Here is an 18,588-nt window from a genome sequence, read left to right as displayed (position 1 = left end):
TAACCTTTAGTGCCTCCATGCCAACCTGGATAACAGGAGCAAAGATGGTCTCACTCTCATTAGTGTCTGCAAACATCTCTGGAATCTGGTCCAACAAGCTATGAAAGAAGAAAGGTTCAGTGTCTCAACTGGTTAGCGTATTTGGGATAATCCCCAAATATGTGACATACCAAGTCTTCATAGAGGAAGTTCTTTACCATGCAAGTTTACACTTAAAAAATTTTGATTTCTTAGGATTCCAGCCAGAATAAAATGAAACATGAATTTTAAAATTCTATTGAAATGCATTATTGCAAAGCTGATAACATAAAGGAACATGCATTAAATCAAAAATAGCTAAAATAAAGGAGTTCTGGTATGGATAAAGACTTAAGAGTCTTTAGGTCATAGCTAGGTGTGCATCACATATATAGGAGGAAAACCAGGAAAAACATGCAACATGGCACAAAGCTGCAACCCGCCCTCCCACTTCTGACAAAGCAGAGTTGAAGATGCCTGGCTCACAGCTGGTCTAAACAGGCTTTCAGATTCAGCATTGCGAGTTGCTGCTACCACTTTTGCTTCCCCTCAGAGGTGGAAATACAGGACTTGATGCATCTGCTGACTTGTAAAGCATTTCAACAAATTCATGCATCCTCCAAAACCCTGTAACACAATTGACTAAAGGGAAAATGCCTATTCTAAGCATTCAACTCTTATTCAGATATGGAATTATTGTACTTTACTTGTTAACAACAGATCGTGATTCCTGAGAGTTAACAAGGAAACCATCCAGCAAAGGAACAAAAACTCCAACATCCGAGACCACCATCATCTGAGGCTGAGCTAAGTTACTTTGTACATTAAAGAAGTGGAGGACCTTGTTATAAGTGACAAAACCAACTCAAATTGCTGAGGATTCTTCTTGCTCTTCTCTGTGAGAAAAACAAAAAACAAGTGGTTATAATTTTGAAACTCTGGCCTTGCAATGAAAGCATTCCTTTGAAATACAGGGCTGCTTTCAGATCATTATCTGTACTGGGAGCAACAAAGCAAACAACCAACCAGATGTAATTGCCCCAGTCTTTGCCTCAGGTCAAATTAAAACAACCATATTAAATCAACTGTTGTAATTTTATTTTATTTTTTAATATATATTAAAGTCAACCCTATCAACTGTGCATCCCATTCAAGAAGGCAAGAGTATCTAAGATAAAGAATAGACCATGTCTTCAAAACATGGAAAAGAGGGAATAGGACAATCCTTTACAAGACACAATCAGAAAATCAGCTTTATTTAGAATACATTGTAATTCAGTGACACTAATGATCAATGCCTGGAGAGAACAGTTACTAGGCTTGAATAATGAATGTCTGGTGACTTTCAGAGTTCGGTGGCTCGATCTTCTGCTTTGGCAGGACTGCTTTTAAGCAGCAAAAGGTCTTGGATCCCTCAGCTGCGCATCATGCAGAAAATGTACTATAGAAATTTCTCGTTATTCCTAGTGTGTTCCCAGGCCAACTAAAGCTCACAAACTGCTGCCATGAGCTACACCTGCAAGAGCACTGCAAGCAGCGAGCTCAGGGGCTGTTTTTCAGGAGGTAACTCCCTTAAGCACTAGTTACTGTGTCATTAGTAGCAGTATCATTAATAAGACTAATGAGACCAGGTTTGCAGCCCTAAGTTTAGTAAAAGGCAATCGTATTCCAAAAATTAGTCTTAATTAACTCTAAAATAGCACATTCTCTTAGTTTTACAAGCTTCATCTAAAACCTTGAGCTTGGGAGGGAAACGATTTTTCATGTCTACAATCTTTAACACTCGTGTCAATAAAGAATGCTAATCCACCATTCCTGTTTTGTGGAAACAGCTGGATGAGAAAGGGGCTACCTTTAATTTAAAACAAACCAATATTCGGTGTGAACACATTCCGTAAAGAAGCATTTTAAATAATCTCTCCAAGATCCTCTAACTCAAATATATGCATCCTTTCTGAATGCAAGTCTCTAATCACTCCTAGCAATCAGACACTACTATTTTCTAAGTAACGTGATTAACAGGGAGCATTCAGGACAAGTTATTACTAACTTTAGGCACATACAGCACTTTTCTACTTCAAGGAGAAATAGCTGCGTCATCCTACTGGTTCCAACACCTTTACACAGCGGGTATTTGGGACAATTTCATCAGACACTGCTCCTTACAGTCTGGCAGTCTGCACACTTTAAACAATTTGATTTCTTCTATCATTGTTTTAAAGATCACTTGTCAAACACAGCAGCTGATTGCCTGTGCAGCTAACACACTTAGTTCTTTTTAACGTCTCAGAATGAGATGTCTGAATCAAATGTACTGAAATGTTTTTAAGTTATATGTCTAAAAATCATACTGGTACAAACAGCCTGATTTTCTGAGGTCAGGAGCACAATTTCTGTGAACATATTTCTCTGTATTTCTCTAAATTGAGAATCAGTGTTATGGTTTAGAACATCTAAATTTGAAAGTGTCTGCCCTAAAACTTCTAGCAAGCAAATAATGTGTTTTCTGCTGTGCTGCAAATCTGCAGAAGCATAAAGCCCTTTTAACACAAAGTCTCTAGACACCTAACTTAATCCATTATTTGCTAGCTTTAACTTCTCACTTCTCAGCCATTCTCACAGGCTTACCCGCCACAAGCTGCTACACCAGTGGCCTTTTTGTTACACACATTGCTCTCTTAACCAGAAGTCTTTCCTCTTAAAGAATTTGGGCTCCCGGAAATCTGAGCACAGGGTGAATTCCCAGCATGATGTTTTCACCTCATGTGATAACAGCAGAATATTTTTGCAGGTGTCTTTCTTCAGCAACAGAAAACGAACACACAGTGAAGTTCATGTCTTAGCACCAAAATAAAAATTTCACCACAAATGCTGGTGGAGTGAGTGCCTGATTATTTTTAATTCATATTGTTTAAAGGCAACAGACCACTCTGAAGAAACTCATGGGCCTGCCCTTTATTTATTTATTTATCCTGCTTTTTTCAGTGGACATGAAAACTTTGTCCATGCAAACAGGGTATTTAGCAGCAGATACCTACAGAGTGCTTGTGAGGAAAAGAGTATGTTATTTCTTGTGATGTAGATACACTTGCTTTCATTTTTCCTTTACTTTCTCTATTCAAGACTAGGTGTTCCTAAACTGCCAATTGTTTTTTGCTACTATGCTCACGGCCTTTTATTATCTTCAGAGTCATGACCACTCCTGATAGAAAGCTCTGAGATATGTGCAGGACAGTATCAAACACTCGTGTCTCCAGTGTAATCTTCAATGACGAAGTGCTCAAGGGATGGTCTTACATGGGCATCTGACAAACTAACTCCCCACCCTGAACTGGAATTTCTTTCATGCACAGAGATCCAACAAGCACATAGGATAAAAAGATTTTTAACATATTCCAGATTATCTCAAGGATCTTGTCTCCCACTCTTCCTCACTTTGCTCCCTCTGTTTCTTAAGCCTGTTCTCCCTCTACAAATACTGTTATTTGGAATGCATTTTCTTTCTGTATGCTCTTCAATCCTTTCATATGCCTCAACTAAGAAACACCTTGTCTACTTAATTTTTTCAGTCTGACTTCCACTGCTTTCATTTAACTGTCGACATTACTTAAATGTTAATGAAAACTGCACTAAACATATACTAAAAACTACACAAAACTACACTAAAGTAATATACTGTGATTACTACAGATCAGTAGTAATAGTACTACTACACGTTTAATACTGACATAGCAAACATGCCATATTTAACAGAATGTCAGCTGCCTACAAGATTTGCTCCCCTCTCAGATACATACCAGGGTAGAAAAATCACACAACAAAGCAAGCTAAGAGTTCTGCTGATTAACAAAAAAGAGCTAAAGATACAACCCACCAACACTGGCTTTAGAGAGACTTTACTGTCTTGAGATTCTGGTTTGTGGTATTTCTCTGCTTAATCTAATGAGAAAAGCAGCACTGCAGTAAACAGAACTACAGCAAGTAAAGTCAAAACTACAAGCTGGGACTTAGCTGGTAACACCACTAGAGTTCAGTACAGGAAAAGAAAAGAAAGAACGCTACATGTTCAATCAGTACAACACATTCCTGTTCATATAGTAAACCCAGATATCAATGTAAGTTTTTCAAAAACCGCTAGCAATTTTAAAATTAACTTTTGGTCACTATCACCTCAAAAATGCCTGTATTGTAAATTTTGTCATTTTTTATACTTTCTTGGTTTTACCTGTCAACATGCATAGCTTCTTGAAAACTGCAGTATGGTACATTAAGCAAAACACACGTATGTTTCTTTACCTTGGAAGCTTATCTAGCAGAGTCTTCAGTTCCTCACATATGAGTTTAACTAGGCCACTGTTTATATTTCTGTATGATACATCAATCATGAAGATATAAGCTGGTGGATTTGGAGGCTTGTTATTCTACGGAAAAAAATATTCACAGGGAAAATTAGACAGTGTCCTGTTATGTCAAAAAGATTTACAAAACATACCATAAGGCAATCTAAATACTGTGTTTAGTCATTTGAAAAATGCTATGAATTAGAAAGAGTAATTATTACAGAAAGATGGCATGTATTGGGTAAGCACCATTCTTGCAATAAAACTGTACTACTGGAAAATAGATCCTAATAGAATAAAATATGTATAGGGTAACAGTTTATTAGATAAGACGAAACACTAGCATTTTCTATTGGAATTCAAGTGTTTAAACAAATTTGTTTCTGTATTCCATATATGCTTACGCAATACCATTTTGTTAACAGGAATGCTTAAATTCAGTTTTTGTTAACATTTGCCTCTAAAAACTGTTAAGCAATTTCTAACCAATCTGGAAACAGAAAATGTGACTTAGGTACTGAACTAGAATTAAAATACTTCAGTCCTTAGTAGCACTAAGTGTTCGTCTGCATCCTCTCTGTCTTGCTTTCTCATGCCCTAGTACGCTCTGGACAGATAAGAAAACTGTACTTTCAGGAATAAGCTGATTTTCTGTAAGATAATTAAAGCACTAGAGTGTAATGCTCAATGTATCCAACTGCTACATACAGAACAGTGACTCAGACTGGTATGGATTCCTTTTGGCACAGCTTCTTAGCCACAGTTGTACATAAGAGACATGTAAGTAGCATACATATTGTGATATACACTACTGACCAACCTTCTGTAACTAACAAGATGATGACTGTTTTATTTTGTTAATAAACAAAGCAATGTAATGCTTACAGATGTACCCAGGAAGATCATATAGAGTGCACATAGTACTCTATCATCATGGGCCTAGCCATACACTTAAGTTCAGTTTTTCTAATTTTCATTAAGATGAGTAGTGGTCATTACCTGGTGTCAAATTCAGGACAACTTTTCCATTATAGTTATAGATGCTATTTCACTGCCTTCATATAGAGACTTCTGACCACTTACCAAATTATACTAATTACAAATAAACCGCAGAAAACTCCACCTAAGAAAAAATCATCTAATCCTTGAGTTATGACTTATTCACAGTCATATCCTTGGAACACATAAAATTAAACATTATACCCTTGATCTCACTTCATTTGAATTATGTAAATCAAGATTAACTCTTGTCAACTAAAACCAGACAGTATTTTTAAAACCTGTTCTGTTTTCTGTATTTGGATTCTAGTTTCAAAAAACATATCAAACACTACTTTCTGAACTCTCATAGCACATCACTATTTATAAAGAATTCCTGCATAATTTCTGACAAATATATGGCAGAAATGAGAACTTGTGCTCTTGCCACATCCGCTTAGCAGGAGCACAATAATGCAAAACAGCTGCTATTTGTTAACATTTTTTGTAGCTGTTCATCCTTGTCATTTGATAAGCGCAAAACGAAATGGCTTTTCAGTTCTGGTCTTAAACTGATTTATAAAAGAATTAAACTTTTCTAACTTGGAGCAAAATGAGAAAATAATTACAAAATAATGTTAACTTCTCTAAAATTCAATGACTTAACGTTTCCAGTGTGAGTGTTGATTTTATCAGAGATTTATTTTTTGTAACATTCTGCTGAATCTATGGAACAGGTCTTTGCAATAAGAAGACAAACCATGCTGGATGGCTTATCACAGAAGCTTCCTCATTTAAACTGTATGGCAAATTCACTGCACTGAAAGCAAGACTGTGATGATGAACACAGGGTTACACATAGAGAAAAAGAACTGTGAAAATGGCATGGAGCTATTCAGTATACACATTTTCAAAAGCTTAGCTGCAGAAAGCAGCAAAGCTACAGCGAGGATCCCACGCTATTTCTATAATGCCCCACTACAGCCACTGAGTTCTCTCCTGTCCTGAAGTCTAATGCAGATGTCAATGGAATCTCTAAAGGCAGTCTCAGGGATTTCACTGGACTTTGAAGCAGTACCCCTGTGAGAGGCCAGAATTAAACAACCTGTTCATTTCTTTGTACGCCAGCAATAATCAGAAGGTCTGAGGAAGTTACTTGTACCTACTTCAAGGCTTTGTTGGATTGAACCGCCTTTCCTAATTTTATCATATCCACATTCCACTGATGGAAAGAAAATTCCACCCACTTTCAGAAATGACCAAAAAATATGTCCATGCCGTGGGCAGGTGAGGTCACGCTAGGAATTTTGAAAAATTTTGTAAAAAAGTTTGAAAAACTTAAATAATTTGTGCTTTGGGAAGTACAAAATACAGTTATCTAATAAAATCAACTACAAATACTTCCAGTGGCTTGAGTAGACTTTGGACCAAGTTCTTAACTAATTTAGTATTAGGACAGAGAACCCATTCCATTATAACTTACTGGTCAGAACACTAAAACTACTCATGCCAAGAAAAGATTCAAATTCCCACGCTAAGGTTTGAAAAGCTGAGAAGACAATTCAGGTGCATGTCTGTCTGCAAAATTAGTAAGTCATGCAGCTAAAAAGCAACACCACATCACAGAATTTGAACTATAACTTCTGAACATCCTCTAAATGTTTCCAAGGACCAAACCAGCACCTCAGTTGAAGACTTGTGAACCATGACTTTGAGACACTATTTATTACTGTTAGTTGCTAGTCTCAGCACAAAAGAGCAAAACGTTATTGTAAGCTTAAATCCTCCACATCTGTACATTTTCTAAAATGTTCTTGGACATTCAGCTTGGATATTCAGCTTATAAGTGCATTTACTCTAACATAGGTATTTAAAGGATTTTGTTTGTGTTGACATAAAATCATAAATTATTTTGTGTATTGGAAATACTCACTCGGCAATAATCTGAAGTAGCAACGTATTCATATGATCCCAGAGATAGCTCAGGTCTTTCATAATGGTCTACCCATCAGCCAATGTGGTCCAGATGTTGAAAGAAGAGTGGCGGGACTAAAAAACAATACAAGAGCAGGAAAAAAAATGTTTACAGTGTGGAGAGGAGCAACCCAACAACTCCTTTCAATAGTTACCAAGTGGTGACATAGGCACCTCTGTTATTGATCAAGGAGGTGTGTAAACACTTAGACAGGTTATAATGCTTTTTCTTCACACTGATTTAAGAAAACAAACAAACCTCACAACATTCTAGTAATGTCAGCTCCTCTTGTATTTGGAGAATATGGCATATTCCCTCATGAATGTCAATTTTCTCCTATCTCTACTCTTGTTAAGCTTGAGTAGGTAAAACTGACCCAGGTTATTTCCACAGGCAGAAGTCTGCTATCCTCAGGCTACAGATTAAATGATGGCTATTTTGTTAGAAAGATTAGAAAGATACCATCTACTCAAAGCTTAATTCACATCACCGGAGTTAAAAACAGCACTTTTCCTAAAGCCTGTGCTGCTTTGTGCAACATTACGACTTCACTGGAAACAGCTCTGCAATGTTCACAAACCTGGCCTACTGTACAGCAAGCTGCCTTCAGTCCATCACATCGGGAACCTTCTGTAGCTGTAGATAAAGGATGTAGAACTCCAAAGCAAGCATTAAGAAACCAAGTTGTTTTCCTCCACCAAGTTACAGGCAGCTAGTCTAATGGCTAGTCACACTAGGAAGAGTCACCTCTGGATTTTAGCTTTTTTCCTCAATCAATACACACTTAGAATGTTATTTTTTATATTTCTGCCTGTTAAAAGCAGGGGATGCAGAGTATCTACCTAGTTTCTGGGGCATTTTAAGGTCTCATTAATGTTTTTAAGTGCTTTCCAATTTAGATAAAAGACACTACGGATACAAAGCATGATTGAAAATGATACTGCAATTGAAACGTCTTTCTTAAAATGTTCATAACACATTCAAATTTCTCTTTATGAGAGCTTAAATTGCTAACAAACTAGGAAATTTGTTATCTGCTATGCTTGCACAAACATCTGAGCCCCAGGCAGAAAAGAAGTTGGAATGAGCCTGTCAAGGTTCATGTTTCAGAGTTGAAAAGATTACTGTATTAGGGAAAGCACTATACCACTGTGATCCAGCTGAGGAAATCCAACTTGATACAAATGTCTAGAAAGGCTACTTCTGGCAAAGATCTGGGATTTAGCCAAGAGCACAAGAACAGTTATGAGTCACATGCAGCACACTTGAACAAATATGGCATGGTATCTTCTGTGAAAACCAACACTTGTCACAGGAAGATTAATAGGCTATTTAACCACTGTATCCACAGTCGTGGCCAGGACTAGTCTAACATGGTTCTAAATAATTCTTTGCTGAACATTTAGACTTCTTCAAGAAGTTAATTTCTCTACACAAAAGTTGCTTTTGGTTAGCAATACAAGCAGCTTTGTATCCTATGCTGACATAATATTTTAAAATAAGCTTTTGACCATAACAGACTGGACTTGGAATTCATGGTTTAGCATTATTTTTTCTTATATTTATTTTTAAACATTGAACTGAAGAAGAAGTGTTTTAAGTATTTTTACTATTTTTTTTTTAATTTGTGAAATAGCCCTTGCTACTGCATCTCACTAAACTATTTTCAAGTCAGCTAGTCAGGAAAATCATTTAAGGGATACGGTTCCTTTTTAGTTTTATGGAATTTGTATGAATCACAGATCAGAGAAATATCACTTACCATCGTTTACACAATTGCAAAATCCACACTGATACCTTCTTCCACCTTCAATAAACTGCATGAAGGGACACATGCAAGCTTTGCACCTGTTACATCAGATTGGTCCAGTCTCACCATGGTTTACAACATAAAGAGGTGTCTAAATGAAGAGGTACATGAAGTTATAAAAAGCACTGCAAACTTGAAACCAAATAAAGTGAGCTAGAAAGCTGCTGCTCAGCCTTAACACTTGTTAGATTTCACCTGACCAAGAAATGGTTGTTCAGCATTTATCCAAATTCGCCAGTACAGCTGGTTCAACCTCATAGGTCCCCTAAAGAACTTAATTTTCAAGCTCACAAGCTCCTTATTTTGGTATTTATCAGAAAGAAATAAAGGATCCATACAAAGAGCCTACAAAACTTTGAAAGCATTGGAAGTTCAGGGCTCTAGGCTGACTTTCTCCAGCAAAGGATTTTTATAGCTCACAAGGGAGAAATCTGCTGGGGTCAGGTATTTCGCCTTCTCTATCAGATTGAGCTTTTCTCAAAGAAATTTGTTGATACTCACCAATTGCATACAGCTATCCCAAACAGGTAGTTACTAAGAAAGCTTCTAATATTTTCAATTAAATGCCCTTCCCCCTAATGCTGCTGTGTTACATGCTATACTAAGGTTTAATGCTGTTAGGGTCACCAGCTAGAGTAGAAGATTTAGAAGAAATACTAATATTTACTGAAGGAAAGAACACACAGTAAACAAATACAGTATCTCGAACACTTGTCAGCTTAATTACACTGACCATGCTTGCTTATAGCCTCTGCCAAAAACCACAGCTAATGGAAGACATTTTCCAGATGCCTCTTGCAGTAATAACTGTGCAGCAATTGAAAGATTCCTGTAATTGTAATTTATGTTAGAAAAGTCATACTTGAAACCACTGCACAAATGGAAGTTTGTTCAATTATTTGTGAAACTCTACGGAGCATAAACAAACGTGGTTTTTATTTTTTCTTTTTTCCTTACTCCCTTCAACCCTAACTAAAAATCTCTGACTGTAAGAGTAAGAAAATAAATCCAGAGTTGGGCCCCATTATAATCTCTACAAGACGAAGAATGCTGACAACCCTTGAACGCTAAAACTTTTCCACTAGCATATTCACTTATTTAAAATTATTGTCTCTTATGGAATGGACATATTTAATCTATTATATACTTTTATCTTTTATTGGAGCATAAGAGTCTTTGAATACCTAGAGAATCATACATGTCCTTCTAGCATTCACTGCTTACATGTATTTTAATGTTTATTATTTTACAGAGACAATTATTTTACTTATTTATTTCTCCAAAGGATTTGATGCTTTTTGCCGAGAACTTTGTACATACGAGTAGATTTTACTACATGGGTTTTAAGTGATTCCTCCCGCTCCACTGAGGTAATACATTGCTTCATGTTCTTTCTTCTATGAAAATTGAGTTTAACACAAATTAACACAATGTCAGCTGGCAAATTATCAGGGTCATTTTGCAGACACGAGAGCCTTGGCTATAAAACCTGCACACTAGCCACAATAACTTAAGTTTTAGAACTTCTGGATTTTGTTCATTATTCGGCAATTTTCTGATTATCATTCTGCTGTATTAATTTAATGAGGCCTGAATCTGGCTTGCCATAATACAGTATCTGAACAGGTAGGGAAAAAAAGACACCCTTACACAACATCCGATGCATTTATACACATTTTTTAGTGATTTTAAACCCTGTTCTAATACACTTAATGTTATTCAAGAGCAAAGAAAAATTACCCTCAAATGATCATATTTTGAAATACCTTATTAAAATTAAGATCTTTACCTATAAAGCATGAATAAGAAAAATCATAAAAATAAATGCCATAAAGTTCAGAGCCTAGGTATCAACATTCTTATACATACTTAATAAATTACCTTTTTAATGACAGCAGAAATAAAAATATAATTTTTTTTCATTGTCTTTCCATTTCTGGAGTGGAAATATTTATCTTTCGTCTCCCTTTAGCTTCATTAAAAAATTTACTTATTACAAAGTCTTTTTGTAATGCAGTTTTAGAGCCCTAGTAGCCTAAGCGTTACTAAGATCTGCACGTATGTTTAACTTTCTGCATCAAATGGTCTTCTTGAAGTCACTGAGACTATGTGCAGTGCATGAAGTTATAATATGCTGTCAAGTTTTACAAAAACTGTATTCCAATCTTATGTAGAGAAATAAAAGATAAAATATCAATACAATCATACTGCAGAGGCTGGCTATTTTTAGTTTCTAATAAACTTGCAAAAACTTTAAAACAAAACAAAACCCAAAATCAATGAAGTTAAGCCTAACCAAGAAATGCATGCAATAGACTAAAGGATTTTGTCTAACAGAAAAATCTTGAAAAAAAAAGCCCTGTTTTTTGATTTCTTAACGTGAAATGTTCATTTACCTTTCAGTATTTTCTTAAATTAATTTAAACCATTACATCACTAATGAACATATCTAATAATAAACCATTTTATATGATAATTTCTGAATAAAGACTCAGACTGAAATCATCCAAACCTACTTCTTCACAACACAGTTGTTATGACAAATTCATTTCTGTTTGGGTGTGTAAACTGCTATTACATTTCCAACTGTCAATTTCCATTGGAGTCAAAAAACTTTTTTTTTCTCTTTTTAATACCTAGATCTTATAGGAATTTACAAAGATAAATAACATACAAGCGTTTAAAAAGCAAAAAAAGAGTAACAAGTCTACACTAATGAATACATAAAACAAAAACTGTTGCCATCCACGGCCCAAAAGAAATGGTGCTAAATGGGAAAGCCCTGCTTTCTATGCTCCACAGCCTGTACTTCACTCTCTGTAGATGTCACTGTACACCAGAAGATAAAGAGATCTGTTTACGGTCCCATGGAAGTCAGTGGCAAACTTTCACAGAAGGAGGGGATTAAGATAAAATCCACAAAACTTAGATTCCTTTTTTTTTTTTTTTTTGGAAACCAGTGCAGTACTCCTTTTTCTTTTGCTTCTCCAACTATAAACTATCAGCATTTTCCTTCTCTCTTCCTGTAATTTTCTACAAATAATAAATGAATCAATTTAGGTATCTACCATAACTATTTGAACATTTGCTGTATTTGTGTGTTTTGTTCTTGCACCTCTCCTACTCCTTTATCTCCTCAAAATCCTTTCCCCAATTTACCTGTTTGGATCACCTGACTGAGAACAGGGACAGTCCTCACAAAACTGGACACGTAGGCATTGATTGTCAGCTTTCCAGCACTATCAAATTATAAATATTTATCAAAACCAATGACTAAAACTACTACTACTCAGTAGGATAAATATGACCTTGTAAAATAGATTCTTTTTATGTACACTGAAGGACTGAAGAGGCGGAAAGAATCAGCTGCACTGGGAGGCAGAACAGTATGGTTTTATGTTAAAGGGGATTGGGCAGTAGAGATGGGAAATGCTGTGGGAGACCTGCATAAACTTTCCCTTCTCTGAAGCCTCAGGGCCCCACTACAGTGCAAGCCCTGAAAGCTGATCTGATAAACTATAACTTATCTCACTATTAGTCCAAATATAGCTGGAATAGCAAGAGTTATTTTGGAAATATTTCAGCCAGAACATCTCTCTGGAGTCAGAACTGTATCACAGAGCAATAGATAGGCATTGGTGGCACCGCTCCAAGATGAAATACATCCATAAAAATTTTCAAAGGGACTATAACCTGTGCTTTAAAGTCTCAGAGAGCTGAATTACTATTGCTTGCTATAAAAACGAAGACCTGACCCACTCCTGAGGGTTCCCTGTGATGCCTGCAGAGTATCACTGTATTCATATTGCAGGATCAGGGCCACAGCTGGAAATTATAAGTGTAGGAACAAGGACTGTGATGAAGCTCAAGTTCATCATGGCACATCTCTGGAAAAGCATTCTGAAGAGAAAATCAGAAGAGAGTCTCTGGAGAATGAAAAAGAGGCATATGCAAACGGTGAAGAGAACTAGCTATTTATCACACGACAAACTGAAAAATATACACCATCTGTTTTCATTGCCAGACTCACATACATAGACTGGGCTACAAGAAAACCTTTTGTAACTGTGCTGCAAGTCGAATCTCCACATGCAATGTAAGGCAAAATGCCTTTGCCTCACAGCCAGCGTGGACTCCTAGCCCCCCACAACATACACCCTATTACTACCTGATGAATCTGCATTAGGAGCAATATTTTTGCCCACAGTTTGACTCCATCATCATTTGAATGTGTTTAACGCCCCAGCACTGAAATGACAGGAACGTGTATTGAAATGAGACCCACACAACTTGCAAATCTGGCTACGTCCAAGAGGAACATGAAAACTTGTACCAGGAGTGCAATTTTCAATTACATCAGTATCTCTATCACAATCCCTTCCTCCTCTTCCCTGCAAGATGAGCAATTTGCCACCATTTTTTCCATATACTTTTGAAGAACTTTACCGGTTTACAGAGAGAGCTGCTCACTGCAACGTTACACCGTATACTATACATGACAAATTGCCTGTTCAACTGCAAATTATCTCAGTACAAATGATTTTGAAAGCACATCCCATGAGAGAACCATATTTAGTATCTGAGATTTCAGGAGACTAGTTAATCGACGTGTTTAGATGAGGGCTATTTGTTTCTAAAGGAAGATTATCTCACAGGTTTGGAAAGCTGCACGGATACATATCTCTTGATGGCTTATACTGTGATAGTTCCTTAAAATTACACTCTACAGTACGCTAGCAGATAAAACATTTTTATACTTCAGTACAGCGAACATTAAACACACTGTATTTGCACAACTGATTATCTGAAATAAAGACACAACTACCAGTTACTCAATTCAGACAATTCATCCCACAGACAAGCTGTGCAGGGCAACAAAATCCAGAAAGGCAGTGTTTCTAGAGTTATTATTTACATTGACATTCATGTAAGTCTGATTATTAAAATATTTATATGAGCATTTTAAGAGAGGCTACACAATATAACTTTCTAATGATCAGAGGAGATGATTGTTGGCCAAGGTTAGTACCACCGCCCCATGCAAATCTTGTGCTTCATTTGTACAGTAGAGAGATGAAGAAAAAGTCCACAGGATAATCAGAAAGAATTTTGAAATGTAGCACTATTTTGGGGAGGGGGGGGGTGATAAAGAAAAAACCCCAACCCTAGGTCATGAACCAAACTGCCTGTGTTTTCTAGGACTGTTGAAGCATTTTGTTCTGTTTTATTATACCATCACAGATTGCTTTTGAGAAAGATTAACCAGTCAACAAACAATCCCCGGGTTTTGAGTTGCTTTACTGGTTCACATTAAAATGTCAGGAAAGCATTTCCCTTTGTGATGTTCCTACTGTCTTTTATCAGAAGCAATTCCCTCTGAAGTCTGAAACAACTTTGCTGATTCTTGATTTTTGGATGTTGAACACTATCAGCCTCCTCAGCTGATATGACTTGAGCCAGTCTGTACTGCGTCCTCTACAAAGGTCACAGCAGGTTCAAGTATTTTCTGTAATAGTGCTTTTTCATCTATTTTATTTGTTTGCATAATGCAGCACGGCTGAAGTGTCAACCCCGTAATGCAATCTCTCTTAGCTCTAACCTGATTTTTACAGATTGCAGTGAAATGCAGAGAGTATGTTCAAACCTTCTTGTTCAAAAATCCTTCCCACCCAGGCCAAACATTCACCTACATACATGGTAGCATGAAAAATACCGGGACACGGTAGGTGAGCTTCAAGTTGGCACTGCACAGGGAATAAGATCCAGCATGTACCAAAATCAACAGAAAGCTAGTCATTGATATCAGTGAATCGTAGGTCAGACTATCCACAAAATATTTATTCAGTCAGCATTCTCTTTTTAAGGGGAACGCTGCAACTTACTGAATAGAGCTAGCAGCATGAAGATTGCAAATGCAGGCTGCTCTAATCAAAATTAGAAGGATTTAAAGAAGTTTGAGTATGGGGGAAACACATGAAATACTGATAAAATTTTGACACGAAGAAAGCCCAGAAGTAGGTAGCTTACTTCTTTAGAACTTCCATATCATACTGGTGGCAGAAAAAGGGAAAAAAGTTTAATATCCAGGCTTAATAGAGACACAATTTCTTCTGGTCATGATGCCAGGTTGGGAATACCAACTGTTAACAAGTCAGCTCTCTCCAGCACTTCTCAGCTTTGAAGTGGTGACTGTTATTTGGATGTACAGACATGCTACATCTCAAGTGAAGGTCAGCAGCCAGGATTAACTGATGATATAAGCAGAAGCGTGAAATTGGATAATCAGGAAACTGTGCTGAACAACAGACTTTCAAAATGTTAACACTTTAAAGAATCAGATCTCAAGCAGGACCATCTCTCAGTCCAGAGAGATACACCTATACTCATCAGCAAAAGCACAAGCTGGTGCAGAGGCACATGCACAAGGTGAGAACAATGGAAGGAGTAGGAGACAAAGCTACCCTAGGGCAGCTCAGCCCCCTCTTAGTGCTGCTGAGGGTGACATGCACGTGTTAAATCACATGAGAGGATACTGGTTCATGCCTGGACTAATCCACAACTCTATTTCCCACACATCCGTATCACAGATGGCCCAACACTGCAGGTGTTGTCTGAGATTTTTTTTGGCCTTGTCACATTAGTTGTAAAACCATAGAAAAGTAAGACAAATTTAAGGTACCTTTTCTACAGAAATGTTAACAGTTACAAGAGGAGGTAGTCTAGCTTTATTGATAACAGAAGTTTCACAAAATCAGGAGTTTGATTTTCCATGAGAAGGCATTCTGATTTAATATGTCTGGCTTGACATTCATTCAAGCTGAAAATGAAATAAGAGATAGTGACATATTTTACAGAAGCAAATGAAATTAGCAAAGCATTTTATTTTTCTGCAGGTCACTGCAGGAAAGCCCTGAAGTATCTTCAAAACAGCAGACAGAATTTGGGCTCTAAATACTATTACTACTGACTTCTTGACAGGTCTGGTCTCTACATGTTTTGTATGGTCACATCAGTGTTAGTTTACACACAAAAGTTTTCAGGATTGCTAAATACACAATAAATCTAACACCACAGTTTAAAATACAGGCACAACCCATTACCTGCAAATATAATGGATAAACTGGCAGATCAATTCTGTTTTAGAGTGGCCAATGACCACTTTTCACAAACACAGCTGTGACTGTTTCTAACATGCTCTAGAATATCCTCAGGATAGCCAATCAGGCAACTCACCAAACAGGGCTCAGGGAACATGCAGCTCTAGGTTTAGGGAGCAAATATTTAAGTTTGTAAATAAATCTAAGTATAGTGTTGTAATCTCTTAAGCAACGATTCTGGATGAATTTCTGCCACAGGACAGCATTGCCAGTGTTATTCAAACCTTTGCAGAAAGAACAAAACCAAAATCTAAATGGATTTCAGGATCATTGTGGCCTACTGTCAACTTCAGTGGCCAAACAGATGGGGTTCTTTTGTTATTTTGTACAGACATGCACACACACACACAGGTAGGTAGACAATGTATACATATAATTTTTGTCAGCATTTGAGAGAAAGTATATTACTGATTTTAGATTTACAGCATGAAAGGTCTGTTGAATGGAGGGTTTCTTTCCTTCTCAAAAACCTGGAGCTGTTTCTTTCTTTTGTTAGAAGGTATTGCTGTGACTTTTTAAGCCAAGCTTACAGGTGTTTTAATTCAAGGTGTATAAAATAGTTCTGCTTAACATTGTTCAAGAAGGCCAGCAGGTAAGTAGTAAACATGCCTCTAGGGCTAGTTAATTTACTTCCATTGAAATCAGAAAGAAGTGAGAATACCTGAAGTGTCATGCTACAATCACAAGCCAACTCTGGTCACTTGCCTCTATTAGAGGAATACTTAGAAAGAATAAGGAGAATTGTTATTACGTGAACAAAAAGCAGCACAGGATATCTTAATCTCTGAAGCAAGGATATTTGGGGTGAGTTTAATATCCTTTTTAAGTCCTTTCCATGATACAGAAGCTTAGCTTTGAAGGTCGGTAGCAAAACTAGCTGTTATTTTAAAAATATAACATCAGGTAGGAGTGTTTATATTCTGAGTCTCCCTTCCATGAATACTTTCACTGCTGTGATAGCTGGATGCTTCAGGCAGACTCCAGGATCTCCCAACAGTAAGAGTGTTTGTATGCAGCTACACTCCTCTTTTATTTGAAGATTAAGCTGCTGCTGAATATAACAAGTAAGGGGCTGTGCAGAGAGCTATGAGCTAAGCAGTCCTGGGAAGGACAAAAACCTGTACTATTGCTCCTGTACTCTAGGGTTGAGGAGATCTCTGCATCTATTTAGCAAGCACAGATTACCCGATTCTGTCAAACACTAAACAAAAAAGCAGCCCCTCCTTCACATTTATTTCCTGTCCTACAAGAAGAGAAGGATCCCTTCTCACAGAATAAAGGGACATCTGTAGAAGGCTTAGTCTCCCCTGTTTTCCTACAGGACGGCGTTAGAGCCTGCTATTATGATTAGGCCCTAGATATAGCCTTATGCTGCTGACCTTCACTTGAGATGCAGCATGTCCATACATCCAAATAACACTTTGATACTAAGGATAAATCTAAACATTAAAATAATACAAATAAGATCAAACAACATCAGCTTCCTATTCAGTTTAATAAAAACTTCTTTCCCCTTTGAAATTACATACATTACATTGTTCCATTCAGACTATGATTCTGTACTACTGGACAGATAAATAAAATATGCATAAACCGAACATGCAAGAATAGCTTCAGTTTAAAAAGCAAAATAAAGCTTTTCATCCTGAACTAACTAAATACCAGGGTGTGCTGACTCTGAAGTTTCCAAGGTAACTGAGTAACATCCCTGCAGGCTTAATGTTAGAGCTCGCAGTCTTACAATGTTTAATTTACTGCTGTTGCTATGGTCAACTTTGGCCAGTGCATAAGAGGAGACAAACACCATTTCAGGAGAGCAACATGCAGCCTGTAGAGGAAAACGCACCCACAGAATGTCAAGTGGCATTCGAAGAGCTATTTTGAGTTACAGATGTATCTAGCAACAGCCAAAGTAATTTTTTTTACGAGTGTAATTTTTGTTGGTGAAACAAGTAAGTGGCTATGATTATTATTTTTTTTAATTCCCTCTTTCCCCTCGATATTTACTGGTGCTTAGTCAGGTTTTTCTTCTGCCATGACCATTCTGGAGAATAGGTGGTTTCCAACTTATCAGAAACTAATTACATAATCGTAACCTAAATCTTTAGAAATGCACTTTTCCCAGTCTAACCTTTCAAGACTGCACAAATTAATCAGGGATTCTGATTAAAATATGAATAAGGTATATATGAATGTCAATTTTCCAAGTCACTGTCCCCATCTCTTTCAGAATTAAGTCCTTACTGTAACAACAACGATGCATGGAACACGCTACAGAAGTATGAAGAGTATTTTAAAGTGTACACTAAA

At 36.9% G+C, this 18,588-nt stretch overlaps 1 long non-coding RNA gene and 1 pseudogene across 2 annotated transcripts in view; one reads left to right on the top strand and one right to left on the bottom strand.

Moving 5' to 3' along the window:
* Nucleotides 1–18,588, bottom strand: part of LOC310899530 (protein transport protein Sec24D-like) — a 52,545-nt pseudogene that overhangs the window by 7,552 nt on the left and 26,405 nt on the right. Inside the window, exons 9-13 of the transcript XR_014589224.1 lie at nucleotides 9,074–9,212; nucleotides 7,270–7,385; nucleotides 4,315–4,439; nucleotides 726–914; nucleotides 5–98 (exon numbers count right to left, since the gene is read on the bottom strand). The product of XR_014589224.1 is annotated as a protein transport protein Sec24D-like (transcript). The remainder of the gene's footprint in view (nucleotides 1–4; nucleotides 99–725; nucleotides 915–4,314; nucleotides 4,440–7,269; nucleotides 7,386–9,073; nucleotides 9,213–18,588) is intronic.
* Nucleotides 1–18,588, top strand: part of LOC310899534 — a 46,300-nt gene that overhangs the window by 11,292 nt on the left and 16,420 nt on the right. The gene's annotated exons all lie outside the window — the stretch shown is intronic.

The sequence above is a fragment of the Anser anser genome (assembly GCF_964211835.1).
Source record: "Anser anser genome assembly, chromosome: 4".
Lineage (NCBI taxonomy): Eukaryota > Metazoa > Chordata > Aves > Anseriformes > Anatidae > Anser > Anser anser.
The sequence above is the reverse complement of the archived record's forward strand: the minus strand, read 5'-3'. Positions and strand labels throughout refer to the sequence as shown.